This window comes from Ammospiza nelsoni, chromosome Z (genome assembly GCF_027579445.1).
Source record: "Ammospiza nelsoni isolate bAmmNel1 chromosome Z, bAmmNel1.pri, whole genome shotgun sequence".
Classification (NCBI taxonomy): Eukaryota; Metazoa; Chordata; class Aves; order Passeriformes; family Passerellidae; genus Ammospiza; species Ammospiza nelsoni.
The window spans coordinates 5,880,488-5,894,007 of record NC_080669.1 but is presented as its reverse complement, the minus strand read 5'-3'; the positions used below and the strand labels follow the sequence as shown (position 1 = coordinate 5,894,007).

Below are 13,520 nucleotides of genomic sequence, written 5' to 3'. Positions count from 1 at the left end.
TGTCTTCAGCTGCAGTAGCAAAGAGTTGGGGTCTCCTTCCTACTTTTCCAAATCAGAGCTTTCAAGATCTTAAAATTCTGTTTTACAGAGGCAGCATAGCTTGCTGATAGCCACCATGGAGGAATATCAACCCTATATCCATCTAGAGTTCTGTTGAATTGGCCAATTTAAATTTGGTCAGTGGGTGTAAGAATCCCTATATCACTATGAAGTGTTCTGAATTCATCTTAGAAGATGTGGTGGTAGATCTGAAAAGAAATGAGGTACTGAATTATAGGTTATGGCCTGTAACTCATGATTCTCCTGTGCCACAGCTGACAGAACCAACAGCCATCTCTCCTCTGGCTCCCACTGCTCCTGGAGAAGAAGCCCAAGAGGAGCAAATTGAGATGGATGAATGCCAGACTCCATCACTGGTCACACCAGAGCCTGAATATCGTGAGCCCGTAAGTGCCAGTCGCATGAGTTCTGCTGTCTTTGGTGCAAGGCAGAGGTGCAAGTTTTGGAGCAGCCAGCACTTCCTGTTGCTGGCTGAGGATGCTGAGTGCTGGAGTCCTGCCAGAAGCTAGGGATTTCCTGCAGGCAGCGACAGCAGAATTTGGCCTTTGACCTGTGATGTTGAGGCCCCAAAGGGCTGGTGCCTCTGGGAGAGCATCTGGCTGCTTGGCTCAGGGAAGCTCTGTCCCTGGGATTCAGCAGTGCTATGGCCGAGTGCACACGTGGTAGTGCTGGAGGTCACGGACTTTTGTTTCTTTGTTTTCCCTTTTTGGAATGTTGTGTTTGGCTTGTGAGACTGCTCTGCAATTATTCTTGTGTAACTGTTCAGTTCTACGAAGTCTTTTGGGGCAGGTATCTTTTGGTTTTTGATAAGCTTCAAGGAAATGGTTGTGTTTTCCGTGAAGCTGTGGGGGGCCATTCTTATCCTGTGTTGCCGAAGAAAGGAAGTGAGTAGTTATGAAGCGTCCGACTGAGGCAAGAAAGCAGAACAGGGCAAGTTTTGGTTGTTGCATTTAGTGATGAAGTCTGCAGCTTTGGCAATTGATTTAGGGCCTGGTAGGAGGGTGAAGGTGCAATTCCTTGACTGCTTTCTGCTGTTGCTCAGAACATGAAGGCCATCTAGAAATGGCTGATGCTGTAGTTAAAGTCAAATGGTCAAATCTGTGGCTGGGGAGCTGCGTTTCTCAGAAGGACCCCAGTGTGCAGTCGAAGATCAGCTGAACAAGAGCCAGCCTTGGACAAGGTGTCCAAGAAGGCCAAGGGCATGGTGGCCTGTGTCAGCAGCAGTGGGGCAGCAAGAGAAGGGCAGCGAGCGTGTCCCTGTGCTGGGCAGTGCTGCGGCCACAGCTGGAGTGCTGTGTGCACTTGTGGGTCCCTGGGAAGCACAAAGTCATGGAGGGGCTGCAGTGTGTGCAGAGAAGGACAGAGGAGCTGGGCAAGGGAATGGAGCACAGGCCCAGTGAGGAGGTGCTGAGGGAGCTTTAGTCTGGACAATGGGAGGTTCATGAGGAACCTTCAGGCAGACTTCCATCAATCGCTACAACACAGTGCTCACCGCACAGACCATTTCTCTACTAAACCTGCTCTCACTGCAACCAAGGGTTTACACACTGGAGTGGGTGACATTCCATCTTATACCGTGCTGGCTTGTTGGTTTTCTAGAAGAGGTGTGCCCTGTTCATTTTCTCCATTTCCAGCAAGCCAAGATGCTTCCGCACAAAATTTCCCGCCCTTTTCAGCACTGTTGCAAATGCTCTTGAGTTACAGTTTTCCTTATCTGTATCAGCAGCAGTAAAGGTGTTGGTGTCTCCTTCTTACTTTTCCAATTCCAAGCTATTAAGAACCAAAACCTCTGTTTATGGATGCAACGTTGCTTGCCGACAGCAGTCAGGGAGGACTACCCAGCCTATATCCATCTAGAGTTCTGTTGAATTGGCCCATTTAAATTTAGTCAGTGGGTGTAAGAATCCCTATATCACTATGAAGTGTTCTGATTTGTCCTTAGAAGATGTGGTGGTAGATCTGAAAAGAAATGAGGTACTGAATTATAGGTCAAGGCCTGTGCCTCATGCTTCTCTCTTGCCACAGCTGACAGAACCAACAGCCGTCTCTCCCCTGGCTCCTGCTGCTCCTGTAGAAGAAGAAGCCCAAGAGGAGCAAATTGAGATGGATGAACGCCAGACTCCATCAGTGGCCACACCAGAGCCTGGATATCCTGAGCCCGTATGTGCCAGCTGTGGGTGGTGCTGTCTTTAGTGCAAGGCAGAGGTGCAAGCTTCAGAGCAACCAGCGCTTCCTGTTGCTGGCTGAGGATGCTGAGTGCTGCAGTGCTGCCAGGAGCTAGGGATTTCCTTCAGGCAGCGTCAGCAGAACTTGGCCTTTGACCTGTGATGTTGAGAGCCCCAAGGGCTGGTGCCTGTGGGAGAGCATCTGGCTGCTTGGATCAGGGAAGCTCTGTCTCTGGACTTGTACTTCGCTGTGGCCAATGGCATGTGAAACTGGTCTGGAGTTTTCTTGAGTTATTCTTCACATCTACAAAGTCTTTTCGGCCAACTGATTTTGGCTTTTGATATGGTGCAAGGAGATGGTTGTGTTATCCATGAAGCTGTGGGGGGCCATTCTTGTCCTGTCTAGCCAAGCAAAGAAAGTGAGTAGTAATGAAGCCTCCAAGTGAGGCAAGAAAGAAGAAGGGACAAGTTTCTGTTGATGCATTTAGTGATAAAAACTGTAGCTCAGGCAAGTCACTTGGGGCCTGGATTAAGTGTGAAGCTGCAAGTCCTTGACTGCTGTCATGTGTTGCTCAGAACATGATGGCAATCTTAGAAGAGTGGATGCTGAATTTGAAGGAAAATGTCCAGCTCTGTGACTGGAGAGCTGTGTGGGTCAAAAGGCTCCAGGGAAGCGGTAGAAGATCAGCTGAACAAGAGCCAGCCCTGGACAAGGTGTCCAAGGAGGCCAAAGCCATGGTGGCCTGTGTCAGCAACAGTGGGGCAGCAGGAGCAGGGCAGTGAGCGTGGCGCTGTGCTGGGCAGCGCTGCGGCAACAGCTGGAGTGCTGTGTGCACTTGTGGGTCCCTGGCAAGCAGAAAGTCAAGGAGGGGCTGCAGTGTGTGCACAGAAGGACAGGGGAGCTGGGCAAGGCTGCGGGAGCACAAGCCCAGGGAGGAGGTGCTGAGGATCTTTAGCCTTGACAATTGGAGGTTCATGAGGGACTTTCAGGCAGACTTCCATCCATCCCTACACAACAGTGCTCACCACACGGGCCGTTTCCCTGCCAAATATCCCCTCACTAAATTCAGATGTTTTAGACACTGGAATGGGTGACACTTCCATCTTGTGGCTTGTTGGCTTGTTGGCTTGTTGGCTTGTTGGTTTGCCAGGAGAGGTTTGCCCTGATCATTTTCTCCCTTTCTAGTAAGCTAAGATGCTTTTCCACCACATTTCCTACCCTTTTCAAGGCCTGGATGAGATTGTCATCCAGTTAAGAGATTCCCATGTCTTCAGCTGCAGTAGCAAAGAGTTGGGGTCTCCTTCCTACTTTTCCAAATCAGAGCTTTCAAGAACTTAAAATTCTGTTTTACAGAGGCAACATTGCTTGCTGATAGCCACCATGGAGGAATATCAACCCTATATCCATCTAGAGTTCTGTTGAATTGGCCAATTTAAATTTGGTCAGTGGGTGTAAAAATCCCTATATCACTATGCAGTGTTCTGATTTCTCCTTAGAAGATGTGGTGGTAGATCTGAAAAGAAACGAGGTACTGAATTACATGTCATGGCCTGTGCCTCATGCTTCTCTCTTGCCACAGATGACAGAACCGAGAGCCATCTCTCCCCTGGCTCCCGCTGCTCCTGAAGAAGAAGTCCAAGAGGAGCAAATTGAGATGGATGAACATCAGACTCCATCATTGGTCACACCAGAGCCTGGATATCCTGAGCCTGTAAGTGCCAGTTGTGGGTTTTGCTGTCTTTGGTGCAAGGCAGAGGTGCAAGTTTCAGAGCAGCCAGCGCTTCCTATTGCTGGCTAAGGATGCTGAGTGCTGCAGTGCTGCCAGGAGCTAGGGATTTCCTGCAGGCGGTGACAGCACAATTTGGCCTTTGACCTGTGATGTTAAGGCCCCAAACGGCTGGTGCCTCTGGGAGTGCATTAGGCTCCTTGGCTCAGGGACGCTATATTTCATGGCTTCTGCAGAACAGTGGCTGTGGGCACAAGTTGTAATGCTGTAGGTCACTGTTCTTTGTTTGTTTGTTTTCCGGTTTTTGTAATGGTGTGTTTAGCTTGTGAGTCTGGTCTGGAGTTTTCTTGAGTTCTTCTTCAGTTCTACAAAGAGTTTTTGACCAGGTAACTTTTTGCTTTTGACAAGCTGGAAGGAGATGGTTATGTTGTTGGTGAAGCTGTGGGGCCCATTCTTATCCTGTGTGTCCACAGAAAGAAAGTGAGTAGCTATGAAGCCTCCTGGTGAGGCTAGAAAGAAGAAAGGGGCAAGTTTCTGTTGAGGCATTTAGTGATGAAGTCTGTAGCTTTGGGAAGTGCCTTGTAAGCTGGAGTGGGGATGAAACTGCAAGTCCTTGACTGCTGTCATGTGTTGCTGAAAACAAGAAGGCCATCATGAAATGCTAAATGCTGTATTTGAAGGCAAATGGGCAACTCTGTGGCTGGGAAGCTGCATGAGTCAAAAGGCCCCAGGAGCACCATAGAAGATCAGTTGAACAAGAGCCAGCCATGGACCAGGTGTCCAAGAAGGCCAAGGGCTTGGTTGCCTGTGTCAGCAGCAGAGGGGCAGTAGGAGCAGGGCAGTGAGCATGGCCCTGTGCTGGGCAGTGCTGCAGCCACAGCAGGAGTGCTGTGTGCACTTGTGGGCCCTGGGAAGCAGAAAGTCCCTGAGGGGCTGAAGTGTTTTCACAGAAGGAAACAGGAGCTGTGCAGGGGAATGGAGCACAAGCCGAGTGAGGAGGTGCTGAGGGAGCTTTAGTCTGGACAATGGGAGGTTCATGAGGGAACTTCAGGCAGACTTCCATCGATTGCTACAAGACAGTGCTCAGCATAAGGGCTGTTTCCCTATTAAACCTTCTCTCACTGCAACGAAGGGGTTTACACACTGGAGTGGGTGGCTCTTCCATCTTGTGCCATGTTGGGTTTTTGGTTTTCTAGAAGAGGTATGCCCTGTTCATTTTCTCCTTTTCCAACAAGCCAAGATGCTTCCGCACAACATTACCCTCCGTGTTGAACACTGGATGTGAATGCTCTCGAGTTAGAGTTTTCCTTATCTGCATCAGCAGCAGTAAAGGAGTTGGTGCGTCCTTTGTACGTTTCCCGTTCAGAGCTATTAAGAACCAAAACCTCAGTTTGCGGATGCAACGTTGCTTGCCGACAGCATTCAGGGAGGAATATCCAGCCTATATCCATCTAGAGTTCTGTTGAATTGGCCCATTTAAATTTAGTCAGTGGGTGTAAGAATCCCTATATCACTATGAAGTGTTCTGATTTGTCCTTAGAAGATGTGGTGGTAGATCTGAAAAGAAATGCTTCTCTCTTGCCACAGCTGACAGAACCAGCAGGTGTCTCTCCCCTGGCTCCCACTCCTCCTGAAGAAGAAGCCCAAGAGGAGCAAATTGAGATGGATGAACGCCAGACTCCATCAGTGGCCACACCAGAGCCTGTGTATTTCGAGCCGGTAAGTGCCAGTTGTGGGGTGTGCTGTGTTTAGTGCAAGGCAGAGGTACAAGCTTCAGAGCAGCCAGCACTTCCTGTTGCTGGCTGAGGATGCTGAGTGCTGGAGTGCTGCAGGGATCTCGGGATTTCCTGCAGGCAGCGACAGCAGAACTTGGCCTTTGACCTGTGATATTAAGGCCCCAAAGGGCTGGTGCCTCTGGGAGTGCATCTGGCTGCTTGGCTCAGGAAAGTTCTGTCTCTGGACTTGTACTTCGCTATGGCCAATGGCATGTGAAACTGGTCTGGAGTTTTCTTGAGTTATTCTTCACATCTACAAAGTCTTTTCGGCCAGCTGATTTTGGCTTTTGATATGGTGCAAGGAGATGGTTGTGTTATCCATGAAGCTGTGGGGGGCCATTCTTGTCCTGTCTAGCCAAGCAAAGAAAGTGAGTAGTTATGAAGCCTCCAAGTGAGGCAAGAAAGAAGAAGGGGCAAGTTTCTGTTGATGCATTTAGTGATGAAGACTGTAGCTCAGGCAAGTCATTTGGGGATTGGATTAAGTGTGAATCTGCAAGTCCTTGACTGCTGTCATGTGTTGCTGAAGACAAGCAAGCCGTCTTGAAAGGCTAAATGTTGTATTTGAAAGCAAATGGGCAACTCTGTGACTGGAGAGCTGCATGAGTCAAAAGGCCCCATGAACGCCATAGAAGACCAGCTGAAAAACAGCCAGCCCTGGACAAGGTGTCCAAGAAGGCCAAGGGCATGGTAGCCTATGTCAGCAGCAGTGGGGCAGCAGGAGCAGGGCAGTGAGCGTGGCCCTGTGCTGGGCAGCGCTGCGGCCACAGCTGGAGTGCTGTGTGCACTTGTGGGTCCCTGGGAAGCAGAAAGTCATGGAGGGGCTGCAGTGTGTGCACGGAATGACAGGGGAACTGGGCAAGGCTGTGGAGCACAAGACCTGGGAGGAGGTGCTGTGGAGCTTTAGTCTGGACAATGGGAGTCAGACGAGGAATCCTTAGACAGACATCCATCAATCCCTACATAACAGTGCTCACCACAAGGGCCGTTTCCCTACCAGATATCCCCTCCCTGAATCTATGTCGTTTACATGCTGGAATGGGTAACACTTCAGTCTTGTGCCTTGTTGTCTAGTGGGCTTGTTGGCTTGTTGGTTTGCTAGGAGAGGTTTGCTCTGTCCATTTTCTCCTTTTCCAGCAAGCTAAGATGCTTCTGCACGTTGTTTCATACCATTTTCCAACCCTGGATGCGGTTGTGATTCAGTTTGAATTTTTCATGTATGCAGCAGCAGTAGGAAAGGCGTTGCTGACACTTTCCTACTTTTCCAATTCACAGCTTTCAAAAACTACAAGCTGCATTGTACAGAGACAGCATTGCATGTTGATAGCAGCCAGGGAGGAATATCAACCCTATATGCATTGAGGTTTCTTTTGAATTGGCCCAATATAAAGTGGTTGGTGGGACTTAGAATCCCTATGTCGCTACGAATATTTCAGAATTCTCCTTAGAATTTGTGGCGGGACATTGGAAAAGACATGAAGTTCTGAGTGATAGGTGGCAGCCTGTGCCTCATGCTTCTCTCTTGCGACAGATGACAGAACCAACAGCCATCTCACCCATGGCTCCCTCTGCTCCTGAAGAAGAATGCAAAGAGGAGCAAATTGAGATGGATGAACGCCAGACTCCATCATTTGCCACACCAGAGCCTGGATATCATGAGCCTGTAAGTGACAGCTAATCTTGAGTGCAAGGCAGAGGTGCAAGTTTCAGAGCAGCCAGCGCTTCCTGTGGCTGGCTGAGGATGCTGAGTGCTGGAGTCCTGCCAGGAGCTAGGGATTTCCTGCAGGCGTGACCACAAAACTTGGCCTTTGACCTGTGATGTTGAGGCCCCAAAGAGCTAGTGCTCCTGGGAGAGCATCAGGTTGCTTGGCTCAGGGACGCTCTATTTCAAGGCTTCTGCATTCTAGTGGCTGTGGGCATAAGTGATAATGCTGTAGGTCACTGTTCTTTGTTTGTTTTCCGTTTTTTGAATGGTGTGCTTAGCTTGTGAGTCTGGTCTGGAGTTTTCTTGAGTTCTTCTTCAGTTCTACAAAGTCTTTTGGACCGGGTGACTTTTTGCTTTTGACAAGCTGGAAGGAGATGGTTATGTTGTTGGTGAAGCTGTGGGGGGCCATTCTTATCCTGTGTGGCCAAAGAAAGAAAGTGAGTAGCTATGAAGCCTCCTTGTGAGGCAAGAAAGCAGAAGGGTCAAGTTTCTGTTGTTGCATTTAGTGATGAAGTCTGTAGCTTTGGGAAGTGCCTTGTAAGCTGGAGTGGGGATGAAACTGCAAGTCCTTGACTGCTGTCATGTGTTGCTGAAAACAAGAAGGCCATCATGAAATGCTAAATGCTGTATTTGAAGGCAAATGGGCAACTCTGTGGCTGGGAAGCTGCATGAGTCAAAAGGCCCCAGGAGCACCATAGAAGATCAGTTGAACAAGAGCCAGCCATGGACCAGGTTTCCAAGAAGGCCAAGGGCTTCTTGAAGGTCTGTGTCAGCAGCAGAGGGGCAGCAGGAGCAGGGCAGCGAGTGTGGCCCTGTGCTGGGCAGCGCTGTGTCCACAGCTGGAGTGCTGTGTGCACTTGTGGGCTCTGGGAAGCAGAAAGTCCCTGAGGGGCTGCGGAGTTTTCATAGAAGGACACAGGAGCTGGGCAAGGGAATGGAGCACAAGCCGAGTGAGGAGGTGCTGAGGGAGCTTTAGTCTGGACAATGGGAGGTTCATGAGGGAACTTCAGGCAGACTTCCATCGATTGCTACAAGACAGTTCTCAGCACAAGGGCTGTTTCCCTATTAAACCTGCTCTCACTGCAACCAAGGGGTTTTCGCACTGGAGTGGGTGGCTCTTCCATCTTGTGCCATGTTGGCTTTTTGGTTTTCTAGAAGAGGTATGCCCTGTTCATTTTCTCCTTTTCCAACAAGCCAAGATGCATCCACACAACAATTCCCTCCCTGTTGAGCACTGGATGTGAATGCTCTCGAGTTAGAGTTTTCCTTATCTGCATCAGCAGCAGTAAAGGAGTTGGTGTGTCCTTTGTACTTTTCCTGTTCAGAGCTATTAAGAACTAAAACCTCTGTTTTACGGATGCAACGTTGCTTGCTGATAGCGGTCAGGGAAGAATAACAACCTCATATCCATCTAGAGTTCTGTTGAATTGGCCCATTTAAATTTAGTCAGTGGGTGTAAGAATCCCTATAACACTATGAAGTGTTTTGATTTCTCCTAAAACATGTGGTGGTAGATCTGAAAATAAATGAGGTACTGAATTATAGGTCATGGCCTGTGCCTCATGCTTCTCTCTTGCCACAGCTGACAGAACCAACAGCCGTCACTCCTCTGGCTCCTCCTGGTCCTGAAGAAGAAGCCCAAGAAGAGCAAATTGAGATGGGTGAACGCCAGACTCCATCAGTGGCCACACCAGAGCCTGGATATCCTGAGCCTGTAAGTGCCAGTTGTGGGTTGTGCTGTCTTTGGTGCAAGGCAGAGGTAAAACTTTTGGAGCAGCCAGTGCTTACTGTTTCTAGTTGAGGATGCTGAGTGCTGGAGTCCTGTCAGGAGCTCGGAATTTCCTGCAGGCCGCATCAGTAGAACTTGGCTTTTGACGTGTGATGTTGGGGCTCTAAATGGCAGGTGCCTCTGGGAGTGCATCTGGCTGCTTGGTTCATGGAAACTCTGTCTCTTGGCTTGTGCTGCACTATAGCCGATGGCATGTGAAACTGGTTTGGAGTTTTCTGGAGTTTTCTGGGGTTCTTCTTCAGTTCTACAAACTTGTTTTGGCCCAGGTGTTTTTTGACTTTTGATAAGGTGCAATGAGTTGGTCTTTTATCCATGAAGCTGTGGGGGATCCATTATTACCCCGAGCTGCCAAAGAAAGTGAGCAGGAATGGAGCCGCCTGGTGAGGTAAAAAATCAGAAGAGGCAAGTTTCTATTGTTGCATTGCGTGATGAAGACTGCAGCTTTGGCAAGTGCCTTGTAAGCTTGAGCAGGGATGAAACTGCAAGTCCTTGACTGCATTGTCTTGTTGCTCAGAAGTGGAAGGCCATCTACTAATGGTCGATGTCTCATTAAAAGTCAAATGGGACAATCTGTGGCTGGGAAGCTGCATGAGTCAAAAGGACCCAGGGGGGCGGTAGAAGATCAGCTGAACAACAGCCAGCATGGGACCAGGTGTCCAAGAAGGCCAAGGGCATGGTGGGCTGTGTCAGCAGCAGTGGGGCAGCAGGAGCAGGGCAGTGAGCGTGGCCTGTGCTGGGCAGCACTGCGGCCACAGCTGGAGTGCTGTGTGCACTTGTGGGTCCTTGGGAAGCAGAAAGTGATGGAGGGGCTGCAGTGTGTGCAGAGAAGGACGGGAGCTGGGCAAGGGAATGGAGCACAGGCCCAGTGAAGAGGTGCTGAGGGAGCTTTAGTCTGGACAATGGGAGGGTCATGAGGGACCTTCAAGCAGACTTCCATCGATCGCTAAAACACAGTGCCCAGCACAAGGGCTGTTTCGCTTCTAAACCTGCACTTACTGCAACCAAGGGATTTATACTCTGGAGTGGGTGAAATTCCATCTTGTGCCTTGTTGGCGTTTTGGTTTTCTAGAAGAAGTGTGCCCTGTTCATTTTCTCCTTTTCCAGCAAGTCAAGATGCTTCCGCAAAACCTTTCCCTCCGTGCTGAGCACTGTATAAGAATGCTATTGAGTTAGGGTTTTCCACATCTGCAGCAGCAGCAGTAAAAGACTTGGTGTCTCCTTCCTACTTTTCCCATTTAGAGCTATTTATTAAGAAATAAAACCTCTGTTTTATGGATGCAGTGTTGCTTGCTGACAGCAGTCAGGGAGGAAAATCCAGCCTATATCCATCTAGAGTTCTGTTGAATGGCCCATTTAAATTTGGTCAGTGGGCGTAAGAATCCCTATATCACTATGAAGAGTTCTGATTTGTCCTTAGACGATGTGGTGGTAGATCTGAAAAGAAATGAGGTCCTGTATGAGAGGTCATGGCCTGTGCCTCATGCTTCTCTCTTGCCACAGCTTACAGAACCAATAGCCGTCTCTCCCCTGGCTCCTGCTGCTCCTGAAGAAGAAGTCCAAGCGGAGCAAATTGAGATGGATGAACGCCAGACTCCATCTTTGCCCACACCAGAGCCGGAATCTTCTGAGCCTGTAAGTGCCAATTGTGGGGTGTGCTGTGTTTAGTGCAAGGCAGAGGTGCAAGTTTTAGAGTAGTCAGCGCTTCCTGTTGCTGGCTGAGGATGCTGAGTGCTGGAGTCCTGCCAGGAGCTAGGGATTTCCTTCAGGCAGCGTCAGCAGAAATTGACCGTTGATCTGTGATGTTGAGGCCCCAAAGGGCTGGTGCCTCTGGGAGAGCATCTGGCTCCTTGGCTCTAGGAAGCTCTGTGTCTGGGCTTCTGCAGTGCTATGGCCCAGGGCACACGAGGTAGTGCTGGAGGTCATGGACCTTTGTTTTTTGGTTTTCCCCTTTTGGAATGGTGTGTTTGGCTTGTGAGACTGCTCTGCAATAATTCTTGTATAATTCTTGAGTTCTAAGAAGTCTTTTGGGCCAGATGTCTTTTGGTTTTTGATAAGATTCAAGGAAATGGTTGTTTTGTCCATGAAGCTGTGGGGGGCCATTCTTATCCTTTGTTGCCAAAGAAAGAAAGTGTGTAGCTATGAAGCCTCTGAGTGAGGCAAGAAAGGAGAAGGGGCAAGTTTCTGTTGAGGCATTTAGTGATGAAGTCTGGAGTTTTGGCAATTGCCTCAGGGCCTGGAATGCGCGTGAGCTGCAAGCCCTTGACTGCTTTGTGCTGTTGCTCAGAACATGAGGGCCATCTAGAAATGGCTGATGCTTTATTTAAAGTCAAATGGTCAAATCTGTGGCTGGGGAGCTGCGTTCCTCAGAAGGCCCCAGTGGGTGTGGTAAAAGATCAGATGAACAAGAGCCAGCCTGGGGACCAGTTGTCCAAGGAGGCCAAGGGCATGGTGGGCTGTGTCAGCAGCAGTGGGGCAGCAGGATCAGGGCAGTGAGCGTGGTCCTGTGCTGGGCAGCGCTGCGGCCACAACTGGAGTGCTGTGTGCACTTGTGAGCCCCTGGGAAGCAGAAAGTGATGGAGGGGCTGCAGTGTGTGCAGAGAAGGACAGGGAGCTGGGCAAGGGAATGGAGCACAGGCCCAGTGAGGAGGTGCTGAGGGAGCTTTTTTCAGACAACAGGAGGCTCACGAGTGATCTTCAGGCAGACTTCCATCCATCCCTACGCAACAGTGCTCACCACACAAGCCATTTCTCTACTAAACATCCTCCCACTGCATCCAAGTGCTCTAGACACTGGAGTGGGTGACACTTCCAACTTGTGCCTTGTTAGCTTGTTGGCTTGTTGGTTTGCTAGGAGAAGTTTGCCCTGATCATTTTCTCTTTTTCCGGCGAGCAAAGATGCTTCTGCACAGCGATTCCTGCCCCTTTTGCGGCACTGGAGGACGTTTTGATCCAGTTTTAAGTTTTCACATCTTCAGCTGCCATCACAAATTCATTACTGTGGCTTTCCTACTTTTCATTCCAGAGCGGAAAGCTGCGATTTACAGAAATAAGGTTGCTTGCAGATAGCGGCCAGGGAGGAATATCAACCTCAAATGCATCTAGAGTTCTGTTGAATTGGCCCATTTTAAATTGGTCGGTGGGATTTAGAATCCCTATGTCACTATGAAATGTTTTGATTTCTCCTTAGAATTTAGGTAGGACATCAGAAAAGAAATGAGGTTCTAAAGGACAGTTGACAGCCCGTCCCTCATGCTTCTCTCTTGCCACAGGTTACAGAACCAATAGCCATCTCTCCCCTGGCTCCCACTGCTCCTGGAGAAGAAGCCCAAGAGGAGCAAACTGAGGTGAAGGAGCACCAGACTCCATCATTTGCCACACCAGAGCCTGGATATCATGAGTCCGTAAGTGCCACTTGTGGGTTGTGCTGTCTTTAGAGCAAGGCAGAGGTGGAAGATTCAGAGCAGCCAGCTCTTCCTATTGCTAACTGAGGATGCTGAGTGCTGGTATGCTGCCAGGAGCTAGGGATTTCCTGCCGGCAGTGACAGCAGAACTTGGCCATTGACCTGTGATGTTGAGGCCCCAAATGGCTGCTGCCTCTGGGAGAGCATCACACTGCTTGGCTCAGGGACGCTCTATTTCAAGGCTTCTGCATTGTATCGGCTGTGGGCACAAGTTGTAATGCTGTTGGTCACTGGTCTTTGTTTGTTTGTTTTCCATTTTTTGAATGGTGTGCTTAGCTTGTGAGTCTGGTGTGAAGTTTTCTTGAGTTCTTCTTCAGTTCTACAAAGTCTTTTGGACCAGGTGACTTTTTGCTTTTGACAAGCTGGAAGGAGATGGTTATGTTGTTGGTGAAGCTGTGGGGGGCCATTCTTATCCTGTGTGGCCAAAGAAAGAAAGTGAGTAGCTATGAAGCCTCCTTGTGAGGCAAGAAAGCAGAAGGGTCAAGTTTCTGTTGTTGCATTTAGTGATGAAGTCTGTAGCTTTGGGAAGTGCCTTGTAAGCTGGAGTGGGGATGAAACTGCAAGTCCTTGACTGCTGTCATGTGTTGCTGAAAACAAGAAGGCCATCATGAAATGCTAAATGCTGTATTTGAAGGCAAATGGGCAACTCTGTGGCTGGGAAGCTGCATGAGTCAAAAGGCCCCAGGAGCACCATAGAAGATCAGTTGAACAAGAGCCAGCCGTGGACCAGGTGTCCAAGAAGGCCAAGGGCTTCTTGAAGGTCTGTGTCAGCAGCAGAGGGGCAGCAGGAGCAGGGCAGCGAGTGTGGCCCTGTGCTGGGCAGCGCTGTGTCCACAGCTGG

The 13,520-nt window shown here is 49.5% G+C and overlaps 1 pseudogene; it reads left to right on the top strand.

Annotated features, from left to right (window-relative positions):
• LOC132086420 (serine/threonine-protein kinase PAK 3-like) overlaps window positions 1-13,520 on the top strand; it is a 79,588-nt pseudogene that overhangs the window by 27,780 nt on the left and 38,288 nt on the right.